This window comes from Ambystoma mexicanum, chromosome 1p, assembly GCF_040938575.1.
Source record: "Ambystoma mexicanum isolate Mex_15411 chromosome 1p, UKY_AmexF1_1, whole genome shotgun sequence".
NCBI classification, from domain to species: domain Eukaryota; kingdom Metazoa; phylum Chordata; class Amphibia; order Caudata; family Ambystomatidae; genus Ambystoma; species Ambystoma mexicanum.
In genome coordinates this window covers 74474577-74489775 of record NC_090921.1, presented here as the reverse complement: position 1 = coordinate 74489775, position 15199 = coordinate 74474577, and the positions used below count along the sequence as shown (strand labels likewise).

Below are 15199 nucleotides of genomic sequence, written 5' to 3'. Positions count from 1 at the left end.
CTACAAAGAAATCAAAAGCACGTGTGAGCTTGTGTTGCGGAACAGTATAACAGAACACTTGACAAGCTACCAAAACTGCCCACTGGCGGTCTACAGCATGCAAATGCAGTCGATTTGTGGTGCCGGTTCTCCGCCACTCATGCTACTGTGCATCGGAAGTTGCTATCAGCTGTGAGCACCTCTGTACTCCATACACTTCCCAATGCCTTTAAGAGTTACATTGCCCAAACACTGCTTGCGTTCTATTCAGTTACTCCCCGAACACAATGCTCCTCCCGAGAGCGCTGCCTTGCCCAAACGCTGCTTGCGTTCTATCCAAATAAACACTCCGGAATTAACCAATAGTCTGACTTGTTAGATAAAAGCTCTTATCTGTTGCTGAATGCAGGGCCTGTAGTATTCGCAGGCGGGGAATGGCCCTGCGGTTCGCAGCCTGCAGGAGCCCTCCGAACACATGTACTCTCTCTCTCGTGTGCTGGTATATATAATACAATGTCCCCATTTTATATAAGCCTATACTTAATCATGAGAGAGGGTAGGGGGGGGAATGTGAAAACACTTCAGCAGCAGCAGTCCCGTGGAAATGATCAATGACTCACTAGTGCCTGCAGTCTAGCACAAAAAAACCATTGTCACAAGCTAACAACACCAGGGAAAGAAACTAAAATACATGCAGACATGAAACAGGAGGAAAGGAAAACAAACACGAGCAGTAGACAAATGCAATAGGCTCCCCCAGGCCCCACTTGACTCCATAAGGAAAGCCTGAGTCAACATATGCATAGAAAGTATGAAATCCCCACAGATTGTGTTGCAGATGGCGATTCTGTGCACATGTTGAAGCAGTGCTTTCTTTCATCCCTTCGTGCGGTAGCTGCACTAACATTCTCCAGAATCTCTAAATGTGAACATAGAGCAGCCCAATGTTTACTGAGGGCTGATGCCCCTTTTCACTTAGCTGCACTGTGTTGCTCCAAACTGTTTGCCATACTGGAGTAGGGATGTAACAGTATAACGGTATACCGTTAAAGATACCGTGAACCACCTAATTGAACAATAATAACCGTCACATTGTTTATACCGTTATACCGTTCATACCATTAAGTGTACTTTTCAATCTGATTTGTAAAGGCTGCAGTAAGCAAGTGCTGCGCAGACTTGGTCTTACACTGTTGGATCTGCCGTCTGCCAAGTAGTTTCAGTTGGAGCAGTTTTTAATGCCATTCCATAAACCACACGTGCCTGACACAAAATCAATGTTAGCAATAGGAAGAATAGATACAGTGCCAAGAAGGAAAAGGGTTTACTTTGGGGTGGTGGCTTTGGGGTTTATATATTTATAATGGATAATGTTCTCTAAACATATGGCAATGGGGGATTTCCCTGGTTCTATCATTGAATTTACATATAATAAGTCACATCTGTCGGTATTCCCTGCTGCCATACCAAAGGGTAACATGTCTGTGATTTCTGAAAACCTTTTGGCCCGCAAGTAAACTAAAGGCTGTAACGTAAAGAGAGAGTGGGTGTGTGTGTGTGTGTGTGTGTGTGTGTGTGTGTATGCGCACAAGCGTATACTACCATCAGCATCCATTGATCTGTGGCATGCAGGTTATCAAGATGGCAACATGTTCATCTTCACCAGTAGCCAGTGGGGGGAACAAAAAGTCTAAATGACCACTTAAGAAAAGCTATTTAGTTTGCTTTGCCAGTTGTAGCAGGGCCCCTCCCCCTCTCCACACGTGTGTTTGTGTTTGGTGGAAGCAAGTAATTTCAGTGGAAAGTATGTTGAAAAGCCCAATTCTGGCCCTGGGTGTATGGTTTTGTTTGAGATGATAAATCTGTCAATTTATGACCTTTTAGAAAATATTTGTTAAGATTAGTTAACTCCACCTGCTATACCGCGATAACCATGATATACCGTCATTTGGCAAGAAGGTTATCGTACCGTCATAAAACTAATACCGTGACACCCCTATACTGGAGAGATAAAGGGATAATGTGGGTTCAATCGCAGGGTGAAAGGTAGCCATTTACAGCCTTCCCATTGATATACAGGGTCTTTTCATGAACATCTTTTTCCTAATTTTGGACGTGAGATGCTGATCAGGTAGGTGCCCCCTGACCATGCCCTCTTGTGGCCTCCAAAATCGTTTTTGCACCTGTGCTTAAAAGCACGGTGAACGCATTCGGCGCGTGGTCCCTCTCCCCTTCCCAATCCGCTTCCTGAACATCCCTCTACCCGCCTCCCTCAATGCCCCCCCCCCGCCCTGATTGTTGCACCACGCCCTCATCAAGGACACCGCAGAGCAGCCCCCTACCCGTGCAGCCCCTTCGGCTAAGGGCCCCAAGGACAAGGGCGGCTCCTACAATGGCGGCTCCAAGACATGTCTGCAGGTGTCAGCAGGGGAAGCCAACGAAGCAAGCAGTCAACAGACACCAACTAAAACTGTAATTGTGGCTTGGGTAGGGTGTATAGCAATTACTCTACTCCAGAAAGCACCCACCACTCTACCATACCTCTCGCTAAAGTACACCGCCATAGGCTTACACCATGCACATTTAGAGAAATGTATGACCTCCGACCTAAATCTACGCATGACTGGACTGTAAATGTTGTTTTGCATTACTTACGAACATAATTCCCAATGTTAGCATATACCACACTTATATGGAATTCTTAACATCAGCCTGCATCACATAGAGATAGAAAAAGTGAATGTTAGCACGTGCCACACCTAGATGGAACTTGAATGTTACCATGTGCCACACTTAGAATGGAGATCATCATCCTGCCCTACATCGAGATAACTATTGGGAAGATTAGCAAGTGCCACACTTGGACGGAATATGTAGATTAGCAAGTACTACTCTTAAACAGAACCGTGAACGTTAGCATGTTAAATTTCATATAACCCACTAACCAATATAGGCTCAAATTCTCTGCATACGTATCTTTCTAAAAAAACTCACACAACCATCTCTCGCACAAGCCGCACACACTTCACCACACTGCAACAACACATAAGCCGCACCTACAGCACACGCAGACTGACTGATACCCGCACCAAAGCTCAGCACCCGGTGTATACCGAGTTGAAGCTGCCAACAGTACACCACTCCTCTCACTATCCTAGTCCCTCCCCTCTTCACCTTACTAACGCATCCCACCTTCTCATTTGAAGATCTGCCAGAGCACCTGGGGACCAATTCCGTTGGTGACGGTGCGCTATATAAGTACCTTTAACAAAGTTTGTATCACAAAGTAGTGCCCTTTTGAGGTCACTGGGGGTCTTAAATGGCTATGATGTTAGTATAAGTGTAAATGACATAGTTTCACTTCTAAAAGCCATCGGCGATGGCGAGTTTATTATTTTATGTGAGTCTGCCAGCCCCCCTCTGAGGAAACAGTTATGTAGCATTGCTCATGTAGAGAGCCTATAATTATGTGCACGGGGAGAGGGAAGTTAAACATCACCTTGCTTACCCTCACCTGGGAAGTAGAACCCTCAACGTGACAGCATATTGATTGATTGATTGATTATTTGTATAGCGCCTATACACAATGTGTTTCAAAGCGCTTCAAGGAGGGTGGGAACATGGGAGAATACAATTACATTCAAACAGGTCCTTGAAACAGGTCAGAATGTGAAAAATAACTATCAAATCATAACAGATAGTACAAGTGCATGGAACAATAAGGGAGAGGTGAGGGGGGGAAAAAAGGAGACAAAACTAGCAGTAACATTGCTATGCCCGACGACAATTGTTGCAGTGCAAGAGTGACAAGAGGAGGGGGGGAGGAGGGGATGTAAGGGGGGGAAATGGAAAGCGGTAAGGAGAGGAACAAAACAAGTGACTAGTGCAGGGGAGGGAGTGGGAGGAGAAGACAAGAAGGGAAACAAGGAAGACACTGGCGGGGGGCAGGGGGACAAGGAGACACTCGCGGCGGCAGGGGGGACAGGGAGACACGGGGGCAGTAGGTCAAGGCGACACTGGCGGGGGGCAGGAAGACACTGGCGGGGGCAGGGGGGACAGGAAGACACTGGCGGGGGGCAGAGGAGAAAGGAAGACACTGGCGGGGGCAGAGGGGAAAGGAAGACACTGGCAGGGGGCAGGGGGGACAAGGCGACACTGGCGGGGGGACAAGGAGATACTGGCGGGGGCAGGGGGGACAAGGAGACACTGGCGGGGGGCAGGGGGAACAAGGAGACACTGGCTTTGGGACAGGAAGACACTGGCAGGGGGAAGGGGGGACAGGAAGACACTGGCGGGGGGACACTGGCAGGGGGCACAGGGAGACAAGGAGACACTGGCGTTGAGACAAGGAGACAATGGCGGGAGGCAGGGGGGACAGGGAGACACTGGCAGGGGGCACAGGGAGACACTGGCAGGGGGAAGGGGGGACAGGGCGACACTGGCAGGGGGAAGGGGGGACAGGGCGACACTGGCAGGGGGCACAGGGAGACACTGGCAGGGGGAAGGGGGGACAGGGAGACACTGGCTGGGGGAAGGGGGTCAGGGAGAACAGGGCGACACTGGCAGGGGGAAGGGGGGACAGGGAGACACTGGCAGGGGGGACAAGGAGATACTGGCGGGGGCAGGGGGGACAAGGAGACACTGGCGGGGGACAGGGGGGACAAGGAGACACTGGCTTTGGGACAGGAAGACACTGGCAGGGGGCAGGGGGGACAGGAAGACACTGGCGGGGGGACACTGGCAGGGGGCACAGGGAGACAAGGAGACACTGGCGTTGAGACAAGGAGACACTGGCGGGAGGCAGGGGGGACAGGGAGACACTGGCAGGGGGCACAGGGAGACACTGGCAGGGGGCACAGGGAGACACTGGCAGGGGGAAGGGGGGACAGGGCGACACTGGTAGGGGGAAGGGGGGACAGGGCGACACTGGCAGGGGGAAGGGGGGACAGGGCGACACTGGCAGGGGGCACAGGGAGACACTGGCAGGGGGAAGGGGGACAGGGAGACACTGGCTGGGGGAAGGGGGTCAGGGAGACACTGGCAGGGAGAAAGGGGGTCAGGGAGACACTGGCAGGGAGAAAGGGGGTCAGGGAGACACTGGCAGGGGGAAGGGGGGACAGGGAGACACTGGCAGGGGGAAGGGGGGACAGGGCGACACTGGCAGGGGGAAGGGGGGACAGGGCGACACTGGCAGGGGGAAGGGGGGACAGGGAGACACTGGCAGGGGGGACAAGGAGACACTGGCGGGGGGCAGGGGGGACAAGGAGACACTGGCGGGGGGACAAGGAGATACTGGCGGGGGCAGGGGGGACAAGGAGACACTGGCGGGGGCAGGGGGGACAAGGAGACACTGGCGGGGGGCAGGGGGGACAAGGAGACACTGGCTTTGGGACAGGAAGACACTGGCAGGGGGCAGGGGGGACAGGAAGACACTGGCGGGGGGACACTGGCAGGGGGCACAGGGAGACAAGGAGACACTGGCGTTGAGACAAGGAGACACTGGCGGGAGGCAGGGGGACAGGGAGACACTGGCAGGGGGCACAGGGAGACACTGGCAGGGGGCACAGGGAGACACTGGCAGGGGGAAGGGGGGACAGGGAGACACTGGCAGGGGGAAGGGGGGACAGGGAGACACTGGCAGGGGGAAGGGGGGACAGGGAGACACTGGCAGGGGGAAGGGGGGACAGGGAGACACTGGCAGGGGGCACAGGGAGACACTGGCAGGGGGAAGGGGGACAGGGAGACACTGGCAGGGGGAAGGGGGTCAGGGAGGCAATGGCAGGGGGAAGGGGGTACAGGGAGACACTGGCAGGGGGACAAGGCGACACTGGCAGGGGGCTGGGGGGACAACAAACCAGAACGGGACTAAGGGGGTCAGGGAGACACTGGCAGGGGGAAGGGGGGACAGGGAGACACTGGCAGGGGGAAGGGGGGACAGGGAGACACTGGCAGGGGGAAGGGGGGACAGGGAGACACTGGCAGGGGGGACAAGGAGACACTGGCGGGGGGCAGGGGGGACAAGGAGACACTGGCGGGGGACAAGGAGATACTGGCGGGGGCAGGGGGGACAAGGAGACACTGGCGGGGGCAGGGGGGACAAGGAGACACTGGCGGGGGGCAGGGGGGACAAGGAGACACTGGCTTTGGGACAGGAAGACACTGGCAGGGGGCAGGGGGACAGGAAGACACTGGCGGGGGGACACTGGCAGGGGGCACAGGGAGACAAGGAGACACTGGCGTTGAGACAAGGAGACACTGGCGGGAGGCAGGGGGGACAGGGAGACACTGGCAGGGGGCACAGGGAGACACTGGCAGGGGGGACAGGGAGACACTGGCAGGGGGAAGGGGGGACAGGGCGACACTGGCAGGGGGAAGGGGGGACAGGGCGACACTGGCAGGGGGAAGGGGGGACAGGGCGAAGGGGGGAGGGGGGACAGGGAGACACTGGCTGGGGGAAGGGGGTCAGGGAGACACTGGCAGGGGGAAGGGGGTCAGGGAGACACTGACAGGGGGAAGGGGGGACAGGGAGACACTGGCAGGGGGACAAGGCGACACTGGCAGGGGGCTGGGGGGACAACAAACCAGAACGGGACTAAGGGGGTCAGGGAGACACTGGCAGGGGGAAGGGGGGACAGGGCGACACTGGCAGGGGGAAGGGGGGACAGGGCGACACTGGCAGGGGGGACAAGGAGACACTGGCGGGGGGCAGGGGGGACAAGGAGACACTGGCGGGGGGACAAGGAGATACTGGCGGGGGCAGGGGGGACAAGGAGACACTGGCGGGGGCAGGGGGGACAAGGAGACACTGGCGGGGGGCAGGGGGGACAAGGAGACACTGGCTTTGGGACAGGAAGACACTGGCAGGGGGCAGGGGGGACAGGAAGACACTGGCGGGGGGACACTGGCAGGGGGCACAGGGAGACAAGGAGACACTGGCGTTGAGACAAGGAGACACTGGCGGGAGGCAGGGGGGACAGGGAGACACTGGCAGGGGGCACAGGGAGACACTGGCAGGGTGAAGGGGGGACAGGGAGACACTGGCAGGGGGAAGGGGGGACAGGGCGACACTGGCAGGGGGCAGGGGGGACAGGAAGACACTGGCGGGGGGACACTGGCAGGGGGCACAGGGAGACAAGGAGACACTGGCGTTGAGACAAGGAGACACTGGCGGGAGGCAGGGGGGACAGGGAGACACTGGCAGGGGGCACAGGGAGACACTGGCAGGGGGAAGGGGGGACAGGGAGACACTGGCAGGGGGAAGGGGGGACAGGGCGACACTGGCAGGGGGAAGGGGGGACAGGGAGACACTGGCTGGGGGAAGGGGGTCAGGGAGACACTGGCAGGGGGAAGGGGGTCAGGGAGACACTGGCAGGGGGAAGGGGGGACAGGGAGACACTGGCAGGGGGACAAGGCGGGACAGGGAGACACTGGCAGGGGGACAAGGCGACACTGGCAGGGGGGACAACAAACCAGAACAGGACTAAGGGGGTCAGGGAGACACTGGAAGGGGGGACAGGGAGACACTGGCAGGGGGAAGGGGGGACAGGGAGACACTGGCAGGGGGAAGGGGGGACAGGGAGACACTGGCAGGGGGACAAGGCGACACTGGCAGGGGGCTGGGGGGACAACAAACCAGAACGGGACTCGAGTTTAAAAGCACCCGAATGCTCTGCATAACCACTCCCCCACCCTCAGGTGCTCCTTTTCCTACCTGTCAGCTGAAGGGGAAAAGGGAGGGGATCAAACGGCATCGCCTCTGCAGAGTGTAAACATAGGCGGTGAACCAGCTTCCTCCGGCTATCTGCCAGTTCGCTTCCCCTCGGATTTGCCTCCCTCTCACTCTGCATCTCCCTGGGAGGGAGGGAGATCTCTTAACAGGCCCGTGTAACGTCGGAAAATGGGCTATCAATGCGCTATCTTGGGCGAAATTGCCCGTCGAAAAATGCTTTCCTGCAAGTCGTTACTGCGCATGCTCACCAACACAGCGCATGCGCAGTAGCACCCTAAGCATTTTTCGACGGATGAGCAGATTTCGACGTTACACCGGCTCCGGGAAACTGGACAGGGAGGCAGGCCTATGAAACAGCATGGCCGCTATGGCCGAGTGCTGCAGCTATAGGTGCACCAGACAGCACGGCAGGGACGGCATTACTCGAGGACATAGCGGCCCCGTGTCAGTGCTGCTGCTACCTGCCTGGGCGGCCCCACATGTAGAATTATTCTCCAAGACGCCCGTGCATGCATCCAGTTAAAACCAGAAAGGCACATTTCCATAGCTCTCAACCATTTGTGTCACAAAGGCGGGTGAAAACACCCGATTTTATTTTTGGCGGGTGAGAGGCCCATTGAAATGAATGGCCGTGCAGGAGGCTTGGCGGGTGAGTCAGCTGTTTAGAAGGCGGGTGACACCCGCCAAAAGCGTGTGAGTTGAGAGCTATGAATCATTTCAAAGGTGTTCGGCGTGGATTCATCGATATAAACATTAGATTGATGTGTACAGTTCTGATCGTATGATGTTCACGTATGTGCAACACTTTGGAAAACCCTCCACACTTCCCTGTGTAAGGCCTGGTAGTTTTAAACGGACAGTTACTGGAAAACCGACTTTAACTGCTTATCCCAGATCAAAAAAATGCTATGTATTCTTGTTGTTATATTGTAAAGCGCTATATAAACTTAATAAATACAAATAAAATATCTCTTGGGTCAGGTTATTGTTCTGAATTTCCTTTCCATAACCAGCCCTTGCCACCCAACACAATTTTTTTTGAAAAAGTGTTTTTAAAATTAATTTGTGTACTGGTTTAACCACTTAACTGTCATGGGTGCCCACCCCCACCCTGCCAAGACCTTTTTTTGCCTTCTAACGTTTTCTCTTTCATTAACTAAGTAAACGATACACAAAACATACAATCTCCAGAAAAAAGTATAAACAATATGACTGTACAATCTTTTACAGAAATGTCCTATACTTAATTGTACATAAGGTCCATAGAAAAATATTTAAATGATTAATACAGTGTTTAGATAGATATGTTAAACACGCTAAGTACAAACATAATGACAAACTATCTCATAGAATAGATCTAAAATGAATCGATTAGCACAACATAAACATTACCACTTAATAGCAATCAAATTGGTTTGGTATAATAATGGTAATGAGAGGAAGATTACAGGAACACCCCATCTCATAGTAAGGACTTGGTAAAGCCCACCACCACCACCGTCCTTTCCAGAAAGACTCCAACAGAGTAAATGGCAGAACACAGCCCCTTGTGTTCCTAAAACATACCCAGGCATTAAACTTCAACTGGATGCAAGGCGTAATTTGTTTCCTAGGGACTGTCACTTGCAGATGACACCCAGGTTTTGTTAGGCAACATATTAACCCACTGAGCTATCTTCCCATAAGAGGTTCACACTTCTTACACAGAATTTCCCACTTGGCATTGGTGCATGCGTGGGCACAGTCTACTACCTTCGTACACATAAAAGAGGTGGCCCAGGCTGTCAGCACTTGTGAGGGAAGGTAAAGGGATGCTTGTTTTCTCAATGGTCATCGCATGAAAGTGGGAAACTTGGAAATGAAAGTGGCCCTCAGTGCTAGAGCTCAAGCTGTTCTCACTCATCAGACTTAACATTGTATTTCTTTCAACTGGCTTCTGCCCCCATGCCTATGATACACAGCAGGTTTGGAGGCCCTCTTCACGGTTGCAGTGACACCCAAGTCTCTGCAGCGCAGGGACTGAATTTAAAGTATGCCCCACTGGTCCAAAATCTACATCACCCTGAACTGGTGGCACATATAACTAAATATTAGCCATCCCCGATTTACGGTATGGTGGCCTATATCTTTCAGAGTTATCCCATCCACATTAAAATGATTTTGCGCATGTGCCAACACATGGGCTCAGTTCAGCTGTGGAAGGATTGTGTATTCCTCCCAGATGAGGCCAATCCCTGTCCACTGATAGGACTAGCCTTGGGGAATTGCTTCTCTTTGTTCCTTTGTAAGGGTAGGTAACAGCCACTCCACAGGACTGGCCAGGGAGCCAAAACATCAAGGCACACCCATTCACAGAGAGCCAGGCCTCACAGCAGGGTGCTGCATTTCTAAATGCACTTTGCTCCTATTGAGAAAAGGAGACACAGCTAGTATAGCCAGAGAGGGGTCTGTATCGTTTTTGGAAGGACCTGTCGTCTTGATTCTCCCTGCCTCTCTTTCCTGTCCCCTCCACTTCCTCTGGAACAAAGCATTTTGGGTGTGACATCAGAAGGGTACAGTCCACTCATTTCAAGGGCAGGGAATTGAGCCCTAAAGCAGGCTAGCTTTAGTCCAATCACCTGGGGACGTTTGCCTATAAAAGAAGGGGTCTCCCACTACTTCTTTGAATCCTCTGGACTCATCTGGAACCATCCTGAAGATTTTATTGGACCCAGCTGAGAGGTCCGTCTTTTCTAAAGTCCTCAGGTTGTGGGGTGAAGGCAGAGGTTCCAATGGCAGAAACAATATCTACTCCCTAACCATAATCAGTGACCACTGGGGGTGAACAATGCTGCTGGATCAAAAGCATGCCTCCCTGTGCCTAGGACCTTCCAGTGCTGCAGGTCTCCTGAAACCCTGGAGTGGGACTCGCAGCACCTTGAAGCCAGAACAGTAGAACCGTGATTCGAGTGAACCTTGCCGCAGAACTATCCAGCAGGACCCGACAACACTGCCCCTTAGGGTCCATTGGTCTGTGAACTGCCGTCCACAGTTTGACCTTGATCGCGCCACACTGCCAGCAAAAGCGCATCATTGCCTCGGCTCACATTTATTTGATTTATTTATTGGGTTTTTTATAATGCACCCATGCACAATGTGTTTCAAGACGCAACAATACAAGGGGGAGGGGGGAATGACAAAACAAAAACTGTCCTACTAGGCCTTGTGACATTCGGATCGTGCAAGTGCAGAAAACAGAAGTGCTAGGGAGGGGAGTGCCGGAGGGTAAAGGAGTGCCAGCTGAGGCCAGGGAGTGCATGGGCAGAAGGTCCACGTGCTAGGGCTACGGGTTTGCAAGCCCAGCCAGGAAAGTGCAGCGGGTGGGAGCCCAGAAGGGCAAGTGCAGGTTGCGGGGGTCAGAAGAGACCAAGTGCATGGGTAGGCTGGTAGAGGGCCTGGTGCCATGTAAGAATCTGAAGGATCCAGGCAGCCAGTCAAGAGGAAGAGGGGGGGACATTAGCGGGGGAGAGGGAAGGAGGAAGAGAAAAGGAGAGTCTTGAGAAGCTTCCGGAACACGAGAAGATCCGGCCCAAGTCTGGGAGGGGCAGGAAGGCCATTCCAGAGGGAGGCACCAGTGGCAGAGAGAGATTTACCACCCATTCTCTACTTGGAGAATCATCTGATCTGCAGAGACTACGAAGTTCTGCTGCCTTGCTCAAGTCGCAGTCCGAAATGCCAGCATCCCCAATGCTGCTCCTGTGAGTCGACTGACTCGACCCTGGTGTTCCCGAACCGTAACCTCCCAGGCTTCACATCGAACTGACTCGCCTGCGTATCTTGGTACTAGCTCAACTGTCGTTGATCCTCGTCCCACCAAACCAGACTTGGTAATCACCCGTTTTGGTCGAGTAGACGCTTCGAGACTGCAACTCCCCTTCCGTTCGACCCACCCTCGGCACTTTGTTTGCCGCTGGACCACCACGACTGCTGCATCTGCGACTCGAGCCAACATCGTGGCTGATTCTGAGAAACCTGGTTCGATGCTGTCGAACCCCCCAAGACGATTGATATCTGCCCCTGATCCATATTTGGGCCCTAGATACTGGCTGGGTCATTTTTATCCCATCTTGAAACTTTAAAGCATTTTCTTTAACATTGTCATCTTTTGAATGCCTTTTCACCCCTTGTCACATCACCCAGAATGCTACATCGATTCTGTCTGTGCATCTTCTGTGTTTCTTCTACAGGGATGGTTTTTTACATTGATTTCTAGTTATTATTGTACATGAGATGTCTAATTAAAGCACATATTTAGTATAGAACCTTGATTGACATTCCTTTATTTTGGACTGTTACACTTCGCTTTTTGGGTTGTTACTGACACATTCACACCCCTCTTAAGAGTATAGCCTTCCCTCGGCCCAGGTTACCACTAAAGGCGAAGGAGGTATATCTCTGGGCTGTGTCTGTTTTACCTTTATGATTATGTTAGCATTTGGTTTGTAGTTTGAGGGCTGAGTGAGTGTATTAGCCTCTACTTATACTTGTACTTATTTCGTGACCTTGCAACTATATCATAAACAAGCAGAGATGCTCTGCATTCTTCAGGGATCCAGGACAAGAAACCATTGAATTGATGTGCTTCACAACAAACTCCTGCACGATGCATCCAGAGGTCATGCACTCAGTGTGCCAAGGCAGTGGTGAAGGGTTGAATTGGAATGAGGTGGAGAGGAGCATCACCCTAGCAGTGGCTGACATGGTGAGAGCAGTCAGGGCTAACTGACCACTTATAATACACCTTCCTCTGTTGTTGTGCTTCCTCCCTTGGTACTCCGAGGTCTCCTCCTGCAATACCCTGCTGTGATGGGGTGAAGTTGTGTGAAAGGTCACCAGCCAATCGCTGCTCCTCACCACAATCTTCTTGCCTCCCCCTGGCTTAATGAAATGTACTGAGTGGTCACTGTGGTGGGGGCAAGAAAAAGGGCCTTGAATTATGCTGTCTGCTCAGGGGGCATACAGAGAGGGAAATGGTGGCACATTTGTTCTCCTCAAGTAAGCATAAAGCAAAATAACATAGTACTTGGGTGTATTCATGGCAACCAGATATTATTCTTCCCAACTCTGCATCTCCTTTTTCTCTTTTAAGTAGCATTAGTTTTGGTGCTGCTCTGCACCACCATATGTGCCAGCGCTTATTGGGCCAGGACTTGTGTGAGTAGATCTCTCTCATTGCAATGAAGAAGATAGAAATCTGCAGACACACTGTCCAATCTGAGGTGGCAGGGACAGAAGTAATAGATATCTGACATGACTGAATGAGATTTTATTTTTTAGGAATTGGTACTACTCACCAGCAGCTTGCAATTAAAATCAAATGGGTGAGCAGATGAGACATTGTGCGCACTCCCCAGCCGTTTCATGATCCTTTGATCTTTTATAATGAGTTACTGGGTAAGTAAGTAACTTTGGTGAAATAAAGCATTGAAACACACTGTTCACTTACCAGTTACTTAAGTAGGCTAAACATGCTGGAGGCAACTGGAGATGGGACTCAGAGGGAATAGTCTCGCCCTTGAGCAGATGGGGGTAGGCTTCACTGGTCGCTAAAAGCCTCATGTGCTCTACTAGGATATAGAACTATCCTCATCTGCTCTGCATGTCAGCACAAGCGGTATACAGTGATATTAGCAAATATGAAACAACAAATGGATTTTTGAACGACCCAAAACATCTTTAAAGAAAGAACACATTTAAAAAATATATACATATGTGGTTGGAATGGGAATAGTAGTTTATGGGATGGGGGAAAGCATTTCTTAAAAAAGGCGGGGAAAACACGTAATTCTTTTACTGTGCTTTTTGTTCGTTAAAAACATATTCTTTGTTTTCTTATTCGATTTAATCGCATGTAACCAGTACAAGCGGGGGGGGGGTTGCGGGGTTAGGGTATATATTTTTACATTTTGAGTTTTGGGGCAATGAGGTGGGCTTGTCCCAGATAAAAATGCCATGACAAATTTGGAAAGACAGCCGTGATGTGTTGGCCACCTATGTGTTTTACCAGATCCAGAACGTTTCTTTGCCATACCAGAAAGAAACAAATGAAGTTACCAAGCTGTGACGTTCTGATGTAAGTTTTATAGAAAGTCATACCGAGTAGTGAAGATATTGAGGACCAGGAAATCCCTACTGTATGGCCTTTCCTCTAATGCCTGCAAATTCTTCTTGTTGGTCACCTAGGAGACGAGCGCGCGTGAAGACGAGAGCGAGACGGACGGTTTGTCGTGGGCGCATTGAGAGACAACGAAGAAGAGCCGCGGTGAAAGAAAGTCACGCTGATAAATATATATATATGTATGAAAAAAACAATAAGTACCAGTGGAGGGAGTTGCCGGGACGACGGCGAAGCCTTATCTGTAAACTCCGACGCAGAGTTTATTGACGGAAAGAATCCTGAGCTGAAAAGAAAAAAAGAAGGGATGACTAAAACTGTACGGGTGACCGTTGTCGCCGTATCGTAGAAAGACCGCTTTGATGTTAAGGTCTCCCCGCGATTCCCAGAAAAATCGAAATGTACGGAGGTGAGTGAAAGAGGGAGAGAAAAGATGCGTTATTAATAGAAGTTGGGGAAAACGCTGGGAAGTTGAACAAAGTCAGCGCTGTTGCGTTTTGCTACGAATGTACGAGTCTTCAGAGAGGCGAAAGAGACTATTTATATTTTTGTTTATCGATGCAAGTTAAGCACTGTTGCGCCACCCTTTGTTAGTATATTTCTTTTTTTTCGTGTGTAGATCTGTCTGACAAAACACATGCAGGCTGCAGCATAACCATGAGCAGCTCAACATTTGAAGTTTAAAAACTGAAACAGTGTAAAACTCGCTCTACTAGACAAGAGAGGATGAATGTTGCTAGCGAGTGAGAGTCTATGCCTGCAGATGGGGAAGAGATTAAAGGAATGACTCAAGGCAAAGCACATTAGGTACAAAACAAAGAATTATATCAATTACTATTGACCCCCAAAATATTGAGAAAACAGAGACTTGAGATAAAGAGTTAGAAACCAAGACAAAGAAAGGAGAGAAGAACAACTCAAAGGAGGAGATAATAGAAAAGAGAAATATATATATATATTCACGAGTGGAGATCATAAAGACAAAATAAAGATAAATAAGAAAAGGGAAACCTTGAGAAGGAGAATTATATGCTTTTAACTGAAGTTTGAAACTTTATAAAGAAGAAAACTATAGACTCTTACCTGATCTGTTAACAAAACCTCCATCTGCCTGAAGCTTGAAGTCCTCAAGAGAAATTGTATCCTTTTCAGTATCTAGAGAGAAAGAGAAAGAAAGTACATATTAAGTTAATAAAAGAATTGGATTCTCGTTGTAATCCAAACAACCTACGTATTGGCTCTGAGTATCATTCATGTCTTAAAGGCCATTCTCACAATTGGTGTCAGAAGTGGGATAGGAGAACGCTATGGAGGACCTTATTAAAACCCTAAGTGAG

The 15199-nt window shown here is 51.0% G+C and overlaps 1 protein-coding gene across 1 annotated transcript in view; it reads right to left on the bottom strand.

Annotated features, from left to right (window-relative positions):
* Positions 1 to 7971, bottom strand: part of LOC138566225 (nucleolar and coiled-body phosphoprotein 1-like) — a 39005-nt gene extending 31034 nt beyond the window's left edge. Inside the window, exon 1 of the mRNA XM_069643290.1 lies at positions 7691 to 7971. The gene's annotated coding sequence lies outside the window, so the exon portion shown is untranslated. The remainder of the gene's footprint in view (positions 1 to 7690) is intronic.
* Positions 7972 to 15199: the final 7228 nt, after the last annotated feature.